Raw genomic sequence first — 17,050 nt, forward strand, 5'->3', positions numbered from 1 at the left:
CCCAGTCACAGGGTTTGCAGTTTTAGAGGAGGGGCTGGTCTAACCCTGGCCCTGACTCTCCTCTTTCTGTTAGGAAAGAATGATCCTTTTTTGGACTTGTTTTTTTTTTTTTTTTTTTTTTTTTTGAGACGGAGTTTCGCTCTTGTTACCTGGGCTGGAGTGCAATGGCGCGATCTCAGCTCACCACAACCTCCGCCTCCTGGGTTCAGGCAATTCTCCTGCCTCAGCCTCCTGAGTAGCTGGGATTACAGGCACGCGCCACCATGCCCAGCTATTTTTTTTTTTTTTTTTTTGTATTTTTAGTAGAGACGGGGTTTCACCATGTTGACCAGGATGGTCTCGATCTCTCGACCTCGTGATCCACCCACCTCGGCCTCCCAAAGTGCTGGGATTACAGGCTTGAGCCACCGCGCCTGGCCTGGACTTGTTTTTAAGTGTGTTTGTATGAAGTATGCTTTAGGTTGAGTGGTCAGGGAACTCAGCCTAACCCGGGGAAACCGGGTGGGGGTCGTGAGGGCTGAGAACGGCCTGAAGGCGGCTCATTCACCAAACACTGGGCTGAGCTGAGTGCCTGGTGAACACATTCCCATCTTATCTGCATGAGCACTACGCGAGGTTGTCCTACTTATCCTCAGCTTTCCCAAGGAAACTGAGGCCCAGAGAGCTGCGCAATGAGCAAGAGGGCATGAGGGGTGGATATTTCGCACCGATCAGGACAGCTCGGATTTTGGGAGCCACAGGGTGGATTGTAATGCACTTGACACTTGCCTCCCCCAAGTAATTGACTCCCCGGAACGTCAGCACGTGCCCTTATTTGGAATACGGGTCTCTGTGGATGGAATGAAGGTGAGGATCTTGAGATAGTCCCGGATTGCAGTGGGCCCTGAATCCAACGGCAGAAGAGACTGAAGCGGCAGGACGCACAGGGACATTTTCCTGGCGTCTGCAGCAGAAGGCGGAGAAGAAGGTGGAGGATGGAGTGACGCAGCCACAGGCCCAGGAACACCAGACAGGAGTCCCTCCTGGAAACTGCAGGGAACACAGTCCCGATGACACCGATTTAGGACCTCCAGCCTTTGGAACCAGGAGAGAATCCAACTGTGTTATTTGAAGCCCTCCAGGTTGGGGTGGAGCCAGGGCCTGCCCTGGAGGCCCTGCTGCCCTGGTGTAAAAGTCCCGCATCCTTTTAGTTTGTTGAGACAGAGTCTCACTCACTCAGACTGGAGTGCAGTGGCACCATCTCGGCTCACCGCAACCTCCACCTCTCAGGTTCAAGTAATTCTCCCGCTTCAGCCTCCTGAGTAGCTGCGATTACAGATGCCCACCACCATGCCTGGCTAAGCTTTTTTTTTTTTTTTTTTTTTTGATACAGAGTCTCGCTCTGTCGCCCAGGCTGGAGTGTCGTGGCATAATCTCGGCCCACTGCAACCTCCACCTCCTGGTGGAGAATTCAAACAATTCTCTGCCTCAGCCTCCCAAATAGCTGGGATTACAGGTGCCTGCCACCACACCCGGCTAATTTTTTTTGTATTTTTATAGTAGAGACAGGGTTTCACCACCTTGGCCAGGCTGGTCTTGAACTACTGACCTCACGATCTGCCCGCCTCAGCCTCCCAAAGTGCTGAGATTACAGGCGTGAGCCACCACGTTGGGCCCAGCTTTGTATTTTTAGTAGAGACAGGGTTTCACCATATTGGCCAGGCTGGTCTCGAACTCCTGACCTCAGGTGATCCGCCCGCTTCAGCTTTCCAAAGTGCTGGGATCACAGGCGTGGGCCGCCACACCCGGCCTCCATCCTTTTCTTATTATCTCCAAAGCACCTACTGTGGGCCCGGTGCTGTGATGTTTCCTCATTTAATTTCTGTTCAGTGTGAAGTCTTCACCATTATCCATGGGGCTCCTCTCCCCCGAGCTCTTGTTTGCCTCTGCTGTGGCTCACCCAGGGCTCTCCAGAAAAAGAGACCGCATAGGATACATGGGGACTAGTAACAGGGGCCCCCGTGGGAATTCACTCACACAGGATGGAGGCTGAGAGGTCGCAGTGTCTGCCATCTGCAAGCTGGGGAACCAGGGAAGCCAGCCGAGATGTTCATTCTGAGTCTGAAGGCCTGAAAAGCAGGAGCTCTCGTGTCTGAGGGCAGCTGGAGGTGGACAGCCAAGTCAAGCAGACCCAGTGTGGCGGCCTGCTCCCGGCGTTCCGGGAGTCCTGGGGCTGGGTTAATGTCACCTCGTTGGGGAGGTGCTGTCTGCAAATCCAAGTGGGAACCTCTTTGGGAAACACCCTCTCAGACTCAGCAGAAAGAATCTTTCCCCTCCATCTGGGTACCCCTCAGCTCCGTTAGCTGACACCTGAAATTAATCATCTCAGCACCAAAATGCCCCTGAACCTGCAAACTACAATGGAGAAACAAGCAGATCGCTCAATGGACTCCGCGGGATGCCGTTAAAATCCCTGCAGTTCACTGAGCACAGTGGCTCACGCCTGGAATCCCAGCAGTTTGGGAGGCCGAGGTGGGAGGATTGCTTGAGCCCAGGAGTTTGAGACCAGCCTGGCCAATATGGCGAAACCCCATCTCTACTAAAAATACAAAAATTAGTGAGACGTGGCGGCGGGCACCTGTAATCCCAGCTACTCAGGAGGCTGGAGAATCACTTGAACCCAGGAGGCAGAGGTTGCAGTGAGTCTAGATGGGGTCACTGCACTCCAGCCTGGGCAACAGAGCAAGACTCCATCTCAAAATTAAAAAAAAAAAAACAAATAAAACTCTCATAGTGCCAGCTAAACATACATGAAAGTTCTGGAAGGATACCTCCAGGGCTGTTCCCTGTCCTGCCCTGGGTCCAGCCAGCATCCCAGAGTGCCTGGACTGGGGCAGAGAGCACAGATCCACCTTCCCGCCACCAACCCGCCCCACCTTATCACTCATTCCCTCCCGAGCTGCCCGGTTCCCTGGTCTGAGCACCAGGGACCTTCTCCCGGCACCTGCCTCCTGCCTGGAACTTCCTCTTCAGCCTCATGTCGGTTCCCTGCTTCTCCCTGCTCCCCTCGCAGAAGCTCCATCGCAGCTGCGCCGCCTCCCTGCTGCTCCCCTTGCGGGCTCTGGCCTGCTCAGGTGGTGCCCCTGCCCTTTCAGGGAACGGGGCGGGGGAGGACATCGGCAGAGCTCGGCACATCTCACGGGGCCCTTTACCTGCACCCTGGGTCTCCCAGGAGCCCTCACGTTTCTTTTCTGAGACACAGTCTTGCTCTGTTCACCCAGCCTGGAGTGCAGTAGTGTGACAGCTCACTGCAGCCTCCACCGCCTGGGCCCAAGCCATCCTCCCACCTCAGCCTCCCAAGTAGCTGGGACCACAGGTACGTGGCTGATTTTTTTATTTTTATAGAGATGAGGTCTCATTATGTTGGTCAGGTTGGTCTTGAACTCCTGAAACCCCATCTCTACTAAAAATACAAAAATTAACTGGGCATGGTGGCAGGTGCCTGTAATCCCAGATACTCAGGAGGCTGAGGCAAAAGATTCACTTGAACCCAGGAGGTGGAGGTTGCAGTGAGCCAAGATCTCACCACTGAACTCCATCCTGGGTCACAGAGGGAGACTCCATCTCACACACACATACAAAAAGAATATAAAAATTATTCGTGGGCCGGGAGCAGTGGCTGACGCCTGTAATCCCAACGCTTTGGGAGGCCGAAGAGGGTGGATCACAAGGTCAAGAGATCAAGACCATCCTGGCCAACATGGTAAAACCCATCTCTACTAAAAATACACAAATTAGCCGGACATGGTGGCGCACACCTGTAGTCCCAGCTACGGTGGAGGATGAGGCAGGAGAATCACTTGAACCCGGAAGGTGGAGGTTACAGTGAGCCAAGATCACGCTATTGCACTCCGGCCTGGCGACAGAGCGAGACCCCATCTCAAAACAAAAATTATTCCTGAAATATTTACATTGTCACCGTTGCTGGATCTTGCACTCAACAGCCTCTCTCTGATGGACCTCGCCGAATTCCAACGGCCCCATAAGCACGCATGGCCCGTGGCTCCCACAGTGGACAGCAAGCTTCTGGGACAAGATGGGGTGACTTTCAAATCCAGGTGGAGCAAATTCCTCTGGGCTCTGCCCCACTCGAGCTTCATGGTATGTCCCTCACAGTCACGGGGCCTGGGGCAGCATCGGTGGCTGAACCTGGTATCAGCGGTCATATGGTCATTTACACGCCCAGCGTGGCCAGCCTGGCACCAGACCTGGCAAGGGGGGCTTCAGCTGGGCCCAAACAAGTGTGGACAGCCCGGCCTCCAGCCTGCCTCCCGGGAAGACCTCCCCAGGTGGACTTAGGAAAGGCGGTCAGAGGCGGGATGGGAGGTGGCCTTTGCGGATACCCGGAGGGGCTGTGGAGTTGGGTCCCTGGATCTGGAAGGTCACATCAATCACGTGTCATCTGCTCGTCAGCGACCACTGCAAAGGCTCCCATCCCAGGCGCCGGCCTGGAGGCTGGCTGGCTGGCAGGCGGGGCTGGGCTTGGGTTTCCTCCGGGGTAGGGCCCCTTCTTCCCTCGTGCCTGTCCAGGGCTTCGGTTACAGGCACTGAAGCCGCTGATGTCAGCGGGCCCGCGGCCGCCCCTCCGAGGTGTCTGTGGCCTGCCACCAGAGCAGCGGGCAGGGCGGCCTCCCGCCTGGGCCTGCTTATGTGTTAAGTGGAGACCGTGCTCTGGCGGCTGAGGGTCATGACGGGGCTGCGCATGTGCTTCTCACGGGGCTGGTGACCCAGCCGGGGCAGCCTCGGCGCCGCCAGCTGCTCAGCGAGATGTGAAGAGCCGGGGCCAGGCAGGGCTTTCTGTTGGCGGCAGCAGAGGCCTGGGACTGGAACGCCAAAACCCTCTGAGGTGGAGACAGGGGCCGGTGCGGGTCATGCCATCTGCAGGGCTGTCCTGGGGGCTCGGACCTCCTGCCACCAGCCACAAACTCTGCTCCGGGGGGTCCGCCACCCCGCTGTTCCTCCTCCGGTCTGCACCCCTCTGTCCCGCTCCTCCTTCTCTTCCTCCTCCCTCTGACCCTCTCCTTCTCTTCCTCCTCCCTCTGACCCTCTCCTTCTCTTCCTCCTCCCTCTGACCCGCTCCTCCTTCTCTTCCTCCTCCCTCTGACCCTCTCCTTCTCTTCCTCCTCCCTCTGTCCCGCTCCTCCTTCTCTTCCTCCTCCCTCTGACCCGCTCCTCCTTCTCTTCCTCCTCCCTCTGACCCGCTCCTCCTTCTCTTCCTCCTCTCTTTGGTCCTTGTTCAGCAAGTCCTAGCCCCCGGCCTCAGCATTCCGGTCCTCCCATCCCTTGCCTTTGCTGGGGCTTTTCCAGGCTGCTCCTGCTGCCTCGTCATTTTGTGGCTGGGATGGCGCCAGGCGTTCAAATAGAGTGCCCTCTGCCCCCACACTCACGTCCACCCGGGGCCTCAGAATGTGACCTCGTTTAGAAACAGGGCTTTTGCAGATGCGATCACATTGAGATGAGGTCATGCTGGATTGGGATGGGCCCCTCATTCAATAAAACTGCTGTCTTTTTTTTTGATGCCAACTCACCCTGTCACCCAGGCTGGAGGGCAGTGGCGCCATCCCAGTCACCGCAACCTCCGCCTTCTGGGTTCCAGCAATTCTCCTGCCTCAGCCTCCTGAGTAGCTGGGCCTGCAGGTACCTGCCACCACACCAGCTAATTTTTGTATTTTTAGTAGAGACGGGGTTTCACCATGCTGGCCAGGCTGGTCTGGAACTCCTGACCTCAGGTGATCTGCCCCCCTCGGCCTCCCAAAGTGCTGGGATTGCAGGGTGAGCCACCGCATTCGGCCAAAACTCATGGCTTTACGAGAAGAGAATATGTTGAACAGAGAGGGAGGAAGTCTAAATGCGGACCAAGGCTGAGATGGGAGGGGCGCGGCCAGAGCTGAGGTCACCTCGGGCTGCCGGCAGCCCCTGGAAGCCAAATGGGCAGGAAGGATTCGACCCTAGATCTTCAAGGTAAGCCTGGCCCGGCTGCCACCTGGGTTTTGGAGTCTGGCCTCCAGGAGCCAGAGAGAATAACTTTCCATTGTCGAAAGCACCTAGTTTTGGTTATTTGTGCAGGCGGCCCCAGGAACTCCTGCAGCCCCCTCCCCTGGGCTCGGCCCTTTGAGCAGCAGGAAAATCCCCTCAGCCGACCGTGCTCCTGCGGGCACCGTCAAGCCTCAGCAGGCTGCTCCTGAAATCCAGCGGTGCAAGCAGAATCCCTGTGCTCACACGCATTTTCGGGGATAATGGTCTTCAGAATTCCAAAGGATTTATTTGAGCTCGCCGGACGTGGATCACAGCCGAGCTGAAACACACACTTGACAAGTGATGCAATCAATGCTGGACTCTTTCTTGACTGTGTTTTCGGGAGATCAGGTGGCAGCAGGGGCTGGGTGGACAGGAGCAGGCGATTGCAGCAGCATCAACACCTGCGTCGAAGGGATGGCATGGCGAGCGACCACAGGCCCTAGGGACCAGGAGCTGAGCATGCCAGCAGAAGGAGGTGACACTGGCTGAGCAGAAAGGTCACCAGGTGGGGTTGCAGTGGCCTGGGCAGCCAGGAGGATGCTCTGCAGACAGCCAGTCGTAGCCAGAGGGGAAGGCTGCGGGCGGGGTGGTCAGAAACCGTCTGTACTGGTGTCCTAGCCCTGCCCTGACCACGGCAGGGGGTGATCCTGGGTCTCAGGCTCCTCTGTAGAGGGGGCCTTATGTGGCCCACCTCCAGAGCCTGAGGAGGCTGAGTGTGGGGAGTACAGTAGCCCTTGGACTTCCCCTTACTGCTTGGTGCTGTCGGTAGGAGTCTGGAATGTGCTGGAGCTATAGACTGGGTGGCTCTCTGCGGAAAGCAGAGGAAGGGGACACAGAAGGTCACGGGCAGTTCCCGGGAAATATCCGAGGAAGGACAGCTGTGGATGCAGGCCAGGGAGACGGTCCCAGAGGCCACAGCAAACATAAGTTTAAGGAGGAGGGGAGGGTCAGGGAGATCCAAGGGTGGGTCAGAGACAGGCTCCAGGGACTGAGGAGGCAACTTGGACAGAGAAGTTTCATAGAAAAGAGCAGACAAGAAACTATGGAGGGTGGGGGTTGGATTCATGCACACACACACACAAATACACCAGCACACACAAACACATACACAAATACACACACCAGCACACACACACATACAAATAAACACCAGTGCACACACAAATACACACACACACCAGTGCGCACACACAAATACACACACCAGCACACACACACATACACAAATACACACACCAGCACACACAAACACACATACACAAATACACACACCAGCACACACAAATACACACACCAGCACACACACACACAAATACACAAGCACACACACACACAACTACGCACACACCAGCACACAGACAAATACACACCAGCACACACACACAAATACACACACTAGCACACACAAACACACACACACATACCAGCACACACAGACATACACACACACACCAGCACACACATACAAATACACACATACCAGCGCACACACACACAAATACACACACCAGCACACACACACATACAAATACACACAAACCAGCGCACACACACACAAATACACACACCAGGGCACACACACAAATACACACCAGTGCACACATACAAATACACACCAGCACACACACAAATACACACCAGTGCGCACACACACAAATACACACACCAGCACACACATGCATGCACACGAATACACACAGGAACATGAATACACACATGCATGCACATGAACACACACATGAACACACATGTATACACAGCAACACACACATGAACACATGCGTGCGTGCATAATCATACATGCATGCCCAGGAATACACATACAACTGCACGTGAATACACACCTGTGTGCACATGAACACACACATGAACACACATACATGCACATGAACACACACATGCACATACATATGCACACACATGCACATGAACACACACATGCACATACATATGCACAGGCGGCAAGGCTATTGTCCATGTCACGCAGGCTGTCAGGAGAGGTGAGCGAGGGGCAGGGCTGGAGGGTGGCAGGGGCCAAGCAGAGGTGTGTGTATTTCATGACGGAAGAGAGAAGAGGTGGAGGAAGGAAAATTGAAGATGATGGAAACGGAGTGGGAGGGGTTTGGAGGGGGGTGAGTGTCTACCTTGGAAAGGTGCAGAGACAGGCAGGAAGGAGCGCAGATCAGGCACCTTGCTCTGGAGTGCTGGGAGGGAGGGGTCTCAGGGGTGCCCACCCTGGCTGTGGTCTTTTCAGGAAAGTCAAAGACAAGCTCCTTGCACAGTGTTTGTTTCTAGGGGAGGCTGGGGCTGCACGTGGGGTCAGCAGGAGACGAGGGAAGAATGGCTGCTCAGCAGGGAAGCCGGACCGGGCAGGGCGGACCCCGCAGAGGCTGAGGCTGCCCCATCCTAACCCTGTTCCTGGTGAAGACCTAAAGCGGCCTCCGGATGCAGCTCAAAACAAGGGATTGGCCTGGCCGGTGTCCAGGAGCTGAGAGCCTGCGGTTCATTCAGATGGGCTGGAAGTGGCCCAAATCCCTTTCTCTCCCTGCCTGTTTGGGGTCTCAGGACGCCGACAGAGAGGTCCGAGCTGAGCATGCCAGGGAGAGTGAGCCGTCACCCTCTGTAAGGTGTGAGTGTGCACGGAGGAGCATGGAGGCATGCTCACTCCATTTCCTCACCTCTGGGGAGTAGTGTCTAATGAGTTTGTTTCTTCCTTTGCTCTTTTGTGGTTTATTCTGTTTTATTTATTTATTGTTTTGAGATGGAGTCTCGCTCTGTCGCCAGGCTGGAGTGCAGTGGCACGATCTCAGCTCACTGCAACCTCCACCTCCCAGGTTCAAGCGATTCTCGTGTCTCAGCCTCCTGAGTAGCTGGGACTACAGGTGCCCAGTACCACGCCTGGCTAATTTTTGTATTTTTAGTCAAGACGGGGGTTTTAACCACGTTTTCCAGGCTGATCTCGAACTCCTGACCTCAGGTGATCTGACCGCCTTGGCCTCCCAAAGTGCTGGGATTCCAAGCATGAGCCACCGTGCCAGGCCTCTTTTGTGATTTTAAATTTAGTTTATTGGCAGGGCGCTGTGGCTCATGCCTGTAATCCCACCCTCGCCTCTTCTCTCTGCATCTCCCAGGCAAAGGACTTTGCGCTCACAAGGGAACAGGCACTGGCAGGCCTCCTCCCTCGACCCCTCCAACTTCTCCAGCTACTGCCCGCATCCCTCTTCTTCCTCCAGCTTCTCTGTCAATTTGCCTCAGGTGGGGTCTGCACTTTGGGATGTGATCAGCGCTCCCCAGGCGATCCTCATGTACAGCTGGGGGTGGGGAGAGCCACCAAGTCACAGCCTTCAAGCAATTTCACCTGTCCTTATTGCCTGAACCAACGGCAAGCTGGTAAATGAACGGTCAGCTCTGGTGCGTGGGGACAAGAAGCCCTGATCTGTGTCATTAGCCAGTTCCTGTGGTGTAAATATTTCCACCACGGCCGCTTGCAAGCTGCCAACAGGAAGCATACTGGCTGTCAAAACTCCTGCAAATTTAACAACCCAGGACAACTTAATCTGTGGGAGGCATCTCCCTGGAGCCTACGTCTACTCTCCGAGCTGGCCTAACCTGTCCCTCTGGAACCTGGTTAGGCCATGGATGAAACTCAGCTTTGCTGCCCATTGCAGAGGGGAGGGAAGGATGAGAGCCTGCGGGGGCGGGAGGGGCTTCTGAGATGTTCAGTTTTACAAAGCACTGCCGTGATCTCACGTAAGACTCAAGTCTAAAGTGCAGTGGGCAAGACCCACACAGCAAGCAGCTTCTAGAGCCAGCCTCAGGCCACCCCAGCCTCGAGTCCTCGGTACGTGTGCCTCCGGCAGGAGGTTTTCTAACAGGTGAGTGGTCGGATTCTGTCCCTGTCCTGCGGGATGGATGGGCTGGCACTTGGCAGCTCTCCTTCCCCCTTACACGCTGCGGAGAAGGCTGGAGGTGCCTGGGAAGTAGGAGGTGCTGCAGGGACTCCCGATGTCTTCCCCGGAGGCTTGGTGGTGGACGCGCCGGGCCATCCTCCAGGAGCGGGTCGCTGGTTCCGCGGGTGCCGAGAGCAAGGGCGAGGTCTGTTTTTTGGCCAGGATGAACCCAGCAGGTGTGGTAGGTCACGGCCGCTTGCTGACTCATGGGTCGAATGGATGCTCTGGAGCTAATGGTCCTCAGGTGTCCCGCCGTCCTGACGTGGCAGAGCCGTGGTATCTTGGCAGGCCAGTTTGGTGGCATCCGGGGAACCATTGTGGAGGCTTAAAGTGCAGCCTGCTTCTCCAGCTTTTTCAGTATTTTTGTGTGTGTATCATTTCATTTCTGTCACAAGTAGCCAGAGGGCATTCTGTTTTCTGCACTTGAGCCCTGACTGATACATCTTTTTTTGCCTTTTTTTTTTTTTTTTTTTTTTTTTTTGAGACAAAGTCTCCCTCTGTCTCCTAAGCTGGAGTACAATGGTGTCATGTCAGCTCACTGCAACCTCCACCTCCTGGGTTCAAGTGATTCTCCTGCCTCAGCCTCTTGAGTAGCTGGGATTACAGGTGTGTGCCACCACGCCCAGCTAATTTTTGTGTTTTTAGTAGAGATGGGGTTTCACCATGTTGGTCAGGATGGTCTCGAACGCCTGACCTCGTGATCCACCTGCCTCAGCCTCCCAAAGTGATGCATCTTTTAACCTTGGTCACCTCCAGTCCTTTTGTCCTGTGACCTTCATTCAGGTCCCAGGTCTCCAGTTCCATGGATTGTATTATTATTATTTTTTTTTAAACGAAAGGCCTCACATATTTATTACTGAATCCAACCTAACGTGGCGACATTTTCCTCGTGGTCTGGTCAGATGACCGTGCCGTTGATCCGAACAGGTGAGCTGTGCCACGTGCAATTCCTCATAGACCCAGCTTGCTTCTTCTCCAGGGTCTCCGTTTGGAGTTGGACCTGCTTTTATCACCAGTTTCCATCCGAATCCACTGGGGAATGGAGCGATTTGGCTTTTGTTTCTTGGCTAGGAATCGCTCAATCCTGGAAGGCTGGAGAGAAAACGTGGCGAGAAGCGGGTCAACCACACACCGTGATGGTGGAGAAGGGAAGAGCGGTGTACCTTCACCGCCGTGGAATTTGGTCGTACATACCAAGAGATGTGGAGTCCCAGCCAGGACCTAGAAAGGGTCTCAGTAGGTCCACTTACCTGGCCAACAGTCGAGGTGAAAACAGCACAGAGACCAGGCTGGGAGAGGAGACGCCCTCCGGCCGAGCCCCCGAGGCAGACAAGAAGCCTGTGAAGTCCGCCCTGGGGTTGACCACGGGGCTGTCACTCAGAGCCACTTCCTCCAGCTTCACACACCGTCTTTATTTTTTGATTTTTTATTTTATTTTTTTGAGCTGGAGCCTTGCTCTGTTGCCCAGGCTGGAGTGCAGTGGCGTGATCTCAGCTCACTGCGATCTCTGCCTCCCCAGTTCAAACGATGCTCACGCCTCAGCCTCCCGAGTAGCTGGGGTCACACACGTGGTACCACCACGCCCAAGTAATTTGTGGTGTTTTTTTTGCTTTTTGGTTTTTTTTTTTTTTGAGATGGCGTTTCACTCTTGTTGCCCAGGCTGGAGTGTGATGCTGCGATCTTAGCTCACTGCAACCTTCGCCTCCTGGGTTCAAGCGATTCTCCTGCTTCAGCGTCGCAAGTAGCTGGGGGCTTACAGGTGCCCGCCACCACGCCTGGTTCATTTTGTATTTTTAGTAGAGACGGGGTTTCTCCATATTGGTCAGGCTAGTCTCGAATTCCCAACCTCAGGTAATCCGGCCACCTCGGCCTCCCAAAGTGCCGGGATTACAGGTGTGAGCCACCACACCTGGCCTAATTTGTGTGTTTTTAGTAGAGACCGGGTTTTGCCCTGTTGGCCAGGCTGGTCTGGAACTCCTGACCTCAGGTGATCCCTCCACCCTGCCCTCCCAAAGCTCTGGGACTACAGGCGAGATGCCCTGTGCCTGGCCCCACACACAGTCTTAACAACCACACGGCCTTTGTGTCGGTTCACAGAGGGCGAGCTGGGAGGCGGGGAGTGAGAGTGGCCATGAGGGCAGGCGACACAGGGAGGAGGGACACTTGACAGCCGGCAGGAAACTGAAAACTATAAAAACAAAACCAAGTGCAGGAACTCAAAAGCACAACGTGGGTGGGGCGGGGTCCGGAAGCACCACGGGGGGCCCCCTCCCTGCTCCCAAAGTCCTGAAATCACCACCACCTGGGCTCAGTCCCGAGGTGCGGTTAAAGCCAGGGCCTCAGATGCAGCCCTGAAAGGATGCCTCGTGCGGCTAGGTGCAGCGGGGGGGATGGGGGGTCGGAGGGGTGGTGGAGAGGTGGGGGGGTGGGGGGTGGGGGTGCGGGGGTGGGGGTGCGGGGCTGCCCTCCCGGGGCCTCACAGGGACGGAGGCTGAGGCCTGGGCTTTCTCTGCTCCGCTCAGCCACTCCTTAACAGGCAACCACATTTTCACAAGATTCTCCACCTTAGTGATTGTTTGTATTTTATTTTATTATTATTATCTTTTAGACAAGGTCTTGCTCTGCTGCCCAGGTTAAAGTGCTGCGGCATGATCACGGCTCACTGCAGCCTCAGCCTCCAGGCTCACGTGATCTTCTCACCGAGTAGCTGTCACTACAGACACATGTCACTAGCCCGACTAATTTTTGTATTTGTTGTTGTTGTTGTTGTGGTTTTTTTTCTTTTGTAAAGACGGGGTTTTATCATGTTGCCCAGGTTGGTCTCAAACTCCTGAGATCAAGTGACTTACCTTCCTCAGCCTCCCAAAGTGCTGGAATTACAGGTGTGAGCCACCGGGCCAGGGCCCTAGTGACTGGTTTCAAATATATTTTTTTATCATAAAGAAATACATATTTACTGGAAAATGTTGGAAAATTCAAAAAGGAAGGAAAGGAGAGAGCAGGGGGAAGAAAGAAGGAGAGAAAGAAGAAAGAAAGAAAGAGATGGAAGGAGAGAGAGAGAGAGGCAAAGGCCGGTGACCTCTGATTTCATGACACAGGAGAGACACTGTTAGCCTTTGGAGATTTCCTTCCCGTCTTTCTTCCGTCTCTCTCAGGCTTGGTTGCTGTCTCTATCTGAGTCATTCTTTTTTTTTTTTTGAGACGGAGTTTCGCTCTTGTTACCCAGGCTGGAGTGCAATGGCACGATCTCGGCTCACCGCAACCTCCGCCTCCTGGGTTCAGGCAATTCTCCTGCCTCAGCCTCCTGAGTAGCTGGGATTACAGGCATGCGCCACTATGCCCAGCTAATTTTTTTTTTTAGTAGAGACGGGGTTTCACCACATTGACCAGGATGGTCTCGATCTCTCGACCTTGTGATCCACCCGCCTCGGCCTCCCAAAGTGCTGGGATTACAGGCTTGAGCCACCGCGCCCGGCCCCTCTATCTGAGTCATTCTATGTGAATACATTAAACACATTAAACTTGAAAAACCAACAGGCTACTTGCAGTGGCTCACACCTGTAATCCTACCACTTTGGGAGGCCGAGGCCGATGGATTACTTGAGCTCAGGAGTTCGAGACCAGCCTGGGCAACATGGTGAAATCCTGTCTCTGCCAAAAAATACAAAAAATTAGCTATGCCTGGTGGCACACGCCTGTGGTCTCAGCTACTAGAAAGGTTGAGGTGGGAGAATCGCTTGAGCCTGGGAGGTGGAGGTTGCAGTGAGCCGAGATGACACCACTCCACTCCAGCCTGGGTGACAGAGTGGGACTTCTTCTCAAAAACAAAACAAAACGCAAAAAACAAATAATGATATCCTGCTTTTCACTTAACTTTTTCTTTTCTTTTTTCTTTTGGACTCCTCTCGTCAGGAGATTTGATAAAACCAAACCCAGCGGTGCAGCGGCTCACATCTATCATGTCAGCACTTTGGAAGATGACTTGAGCGTAGGAGTTTAAGACCAGCCTGGGCAACAAAGTGAGAGCCCCTCTCTACAAAAATCAAAAGGATTAGCTGGACGTGGTGGCATGCACCTGTGGTCCCAGCTACGTGGGAGGCCAAGGCAGGAGGATCACTTGAGCCCAGGCGCTGAGGCTGCGATGAGCTGTGTCTATGCCATTGCACTGCAACCTGGCCAACAGAGGGAGACTCTGTCTCAAATTAAAAAAAAAAAGAAAGAAAGAAAACCCAAAACCCCCAACTCAAACTCCAGTCGCTTGGCATCTTTCAGTGAGGATTTCCAGATTTTGTAAATAAAAATATAAAACACCCATTTAACTTTGAATTTCAGATAAACGACACCCTCCCGTGCAAACTGGGGACAGACTTACACTGAAAGACGATTTGTTGTGTGTCTGACATTCAAATGTAACTGACCCGTGTTTTGCCTGGCGATGCTCCCATCTGGTGCCGAGTGGCTTCAGATGCTGGGAGGCGGCTGACCCAGTTGCTGGCTCACACCTGGGGGTCTGAGTCTGGCGGGTCCTGGCTTGAGCCCCTCCTACCTGTCGGGCACCAGGCCGGGTGTTCTGGCCTCACTGTTTCACCTCACGAGAGCTTCTTTTTTTTTTTTTTTTTTTTTTTGAGATGGAGTTTTCGCTCTTGTTACCCAGGCTGGAGTGCAATGGCGCGATCTCGGCTCACCGCAAACCTCCGCCTCCTGGGTTCAGGCAATTCTCCTGCCTCAGCCTCCTGAGTAGCTGGGATTACAGGCACGCGCCACCATGCCCAGCTAATGTTTTGTATTTTTAGTAGAGACGGGGTCTCACCATGTTAACCAGGATGGTCTCGATCTCTCGACCTCGTGATCCACCCGCCTCGGCCTCCCAAAGTGCTGGGATTACAAGCTTGAGCCACCGCGCCCCGCCTAAGAGAGCTTCTTGAGCCCATTTTGCAGAAAAAGAAGAGAAGCTTCAGGCTGAGCCACTGTCCAGGATTTCTGGGCCAGAAAGAGGCTTGGAGTCCAGATCTGCCTGACTGGGGTCCCCTTTGCTTGGACGGAAGAGAATTAGAAGGAAGCTAAGCCAGGTGAGCAAGTGGGGCCAGAGAGGCCGTGACCACACACCCTCCCCAGAGAACCCCCTCCCTAGGACGCCCGCTCCCCTAGAGTCCCCTCTGGGCCCCGGGGAGGCCTGGACCCCACCCCAGCTGTTGGAAAGTCCCTGATTGCCCTTGGGGTTCTGGGCTTTTGAATTGCTGGCAAGTGTCTCCTGAGCCCTCAGGGCTTATTTAAAAGGAGTTAAAGTGCCCCAGTCCCTGGTGGGAGAGGTTAAGTAGCAGGGGTGGGGAGGATTAAGTGCTGGCTTGGGGATGGGCGGGGTCTTTGGAAGGCTCTGGAGTTGTTGCTCAGTCTCTCAGCTCTCTGTCTCCCACAGACCCCCCACCCCTTTCCCTCTGGTTCTCAGCAAGGTTCTTTTTTTTTTTTGAGATGGAGTCTCGCTGTGTCACCCAGGCTGGAGCGCAGTGCCGTGATCTTGGCTCACCACAACCTCTACTTCCTGTGTTTAAGCGATACCCCTGCCTCAGCCTCTGGAGTAGCTGGTATTATAGGCGTGCACCAGGACGCCTGGCTAATTTTTTTTTTTTTTTTTTTTTTTGTATTTTTAGTAGAGTTGGGGGTCTCACCATGTTAGCCAGGCTGGTCTTGAACTCCTGACCTCAGGTAATCTTCCCACCTCGCCCTCCCAAAATGCTGGGATTACAGGGGTGAACCACCACTCCCAGCCTCAGCAGGGTTCTTAGACATAGATGTGCCCACAGATTCCTGGCAGAGGTAGAAACTGAATGGGTCAGAAAGGCCCGGGACTCTGCATTCAAATAAGCACAAAAAGCCCGCTCCCGACACTAGCCGCCATGTAGATCACCCTGGGAAAGGCGACAGAGGTGACCCCTAAACCTCCTCCACCTGCCCTTCCTCCCCCCACTTCCCTCCTTTTTCCCTCCCTCGGGAGCTTCGGGAACCGGCCGGTGGGCAGCTCACTCCTGAAGAAGTCAGGCTTCCCGCAGGCTGGTGAGCTGCCTGCTGTGCCCCGGGGAGGCACCTGTTTCACCTGCAGAGGCCAAGGGCACCGGGCAGGTGGTGCTTCTCACAGAGGGAGGAGCTGAGTGGGGGGGCTCGTGTCCTTCCTCCACAGGCACCGGTCCCACCACCAGCTGGAGTGGGGCCTAATGTGTGCCCAGGGATGACCGCCCAGCAGAAGGAAGGAGAGGTTGGGGCATGGACAGTCCCAAGACCAACTGAGCCTGAAGCCATCGGGGTGGAGGCAGAGCGCGCCCAGGGCATCAAGAGCCCAGGGGAGCGTGGGGGAGGAGGCAGAACCCCTCTGGCCTCCGAGATCCCCACTTTTCACCCTGTGAGCCCCTTTCACACCTGGGAAGGAGACAGAGAGAGCCGGAGGGACCAGGAGCTTGAAGGAGGGGTGGGGAGGAGGCAGAACCCCACTACCCTTGGCGATCCCTGCTTCTTACCTCGTGAACCCCTTTCACACCCAGGGCTTCCTTTACTGCGTTTTCTCCCATTTCATAGGGGGAGAAACATGCTCGGAGGGTTATGATTGGGAACCCCAAAAACCGGTATGTGGCTGCCTGCCTTAGCACCTGGTCTGGTGTCTGGTTAGAGCAGAAGGCGGGCTGCTGCTTCCAGAGTCCTTCTTCCACAGGCCGGGTGCAATCTCAGATTCGCCTTTCTAAAAACTCCTGATTTGGAGACTTCTTTTTTTTTTTTTCCGAGACGGAGTTTCGCTCTCGTTACCCAGGCTGGAGTGCAATGGCGCGATCTCGGCTCACCACGACCTCCGTCTCCCGGGTTCAGGCAATTCTCCTGCCTCAGCCTCCTGAGTAGCTGGGATTACAGGCACGTGCCACCATGCCCAGCTAATTTTTTGTATTTTTAGTAGAGACGGGGTTTCACCATGTTGACCAGGATGGTCTCAATCTCTCGACCTCGTGATCCACCCGCCTCGGCCTCCCAAAGTGCTGGGATCACAGGCGTGAGCCACCGCG

Source organism: Saimiri boliviensis, chromosome 17 (genome assembly GCF_048565385.1).
Source record: "Saimiri boliviensis isolate mSaiBol1 chromosome 17, mSaiBol1.pri, whole genome shotgun sequence".
In the NCBI taxonomy this organism is placed as follows: domain Eukaryota; kingdom Metazoa; phylum Chordata; class Mammalia; order Primates; family Cebidae; genus Saimiri; species Saimiri boliviensis.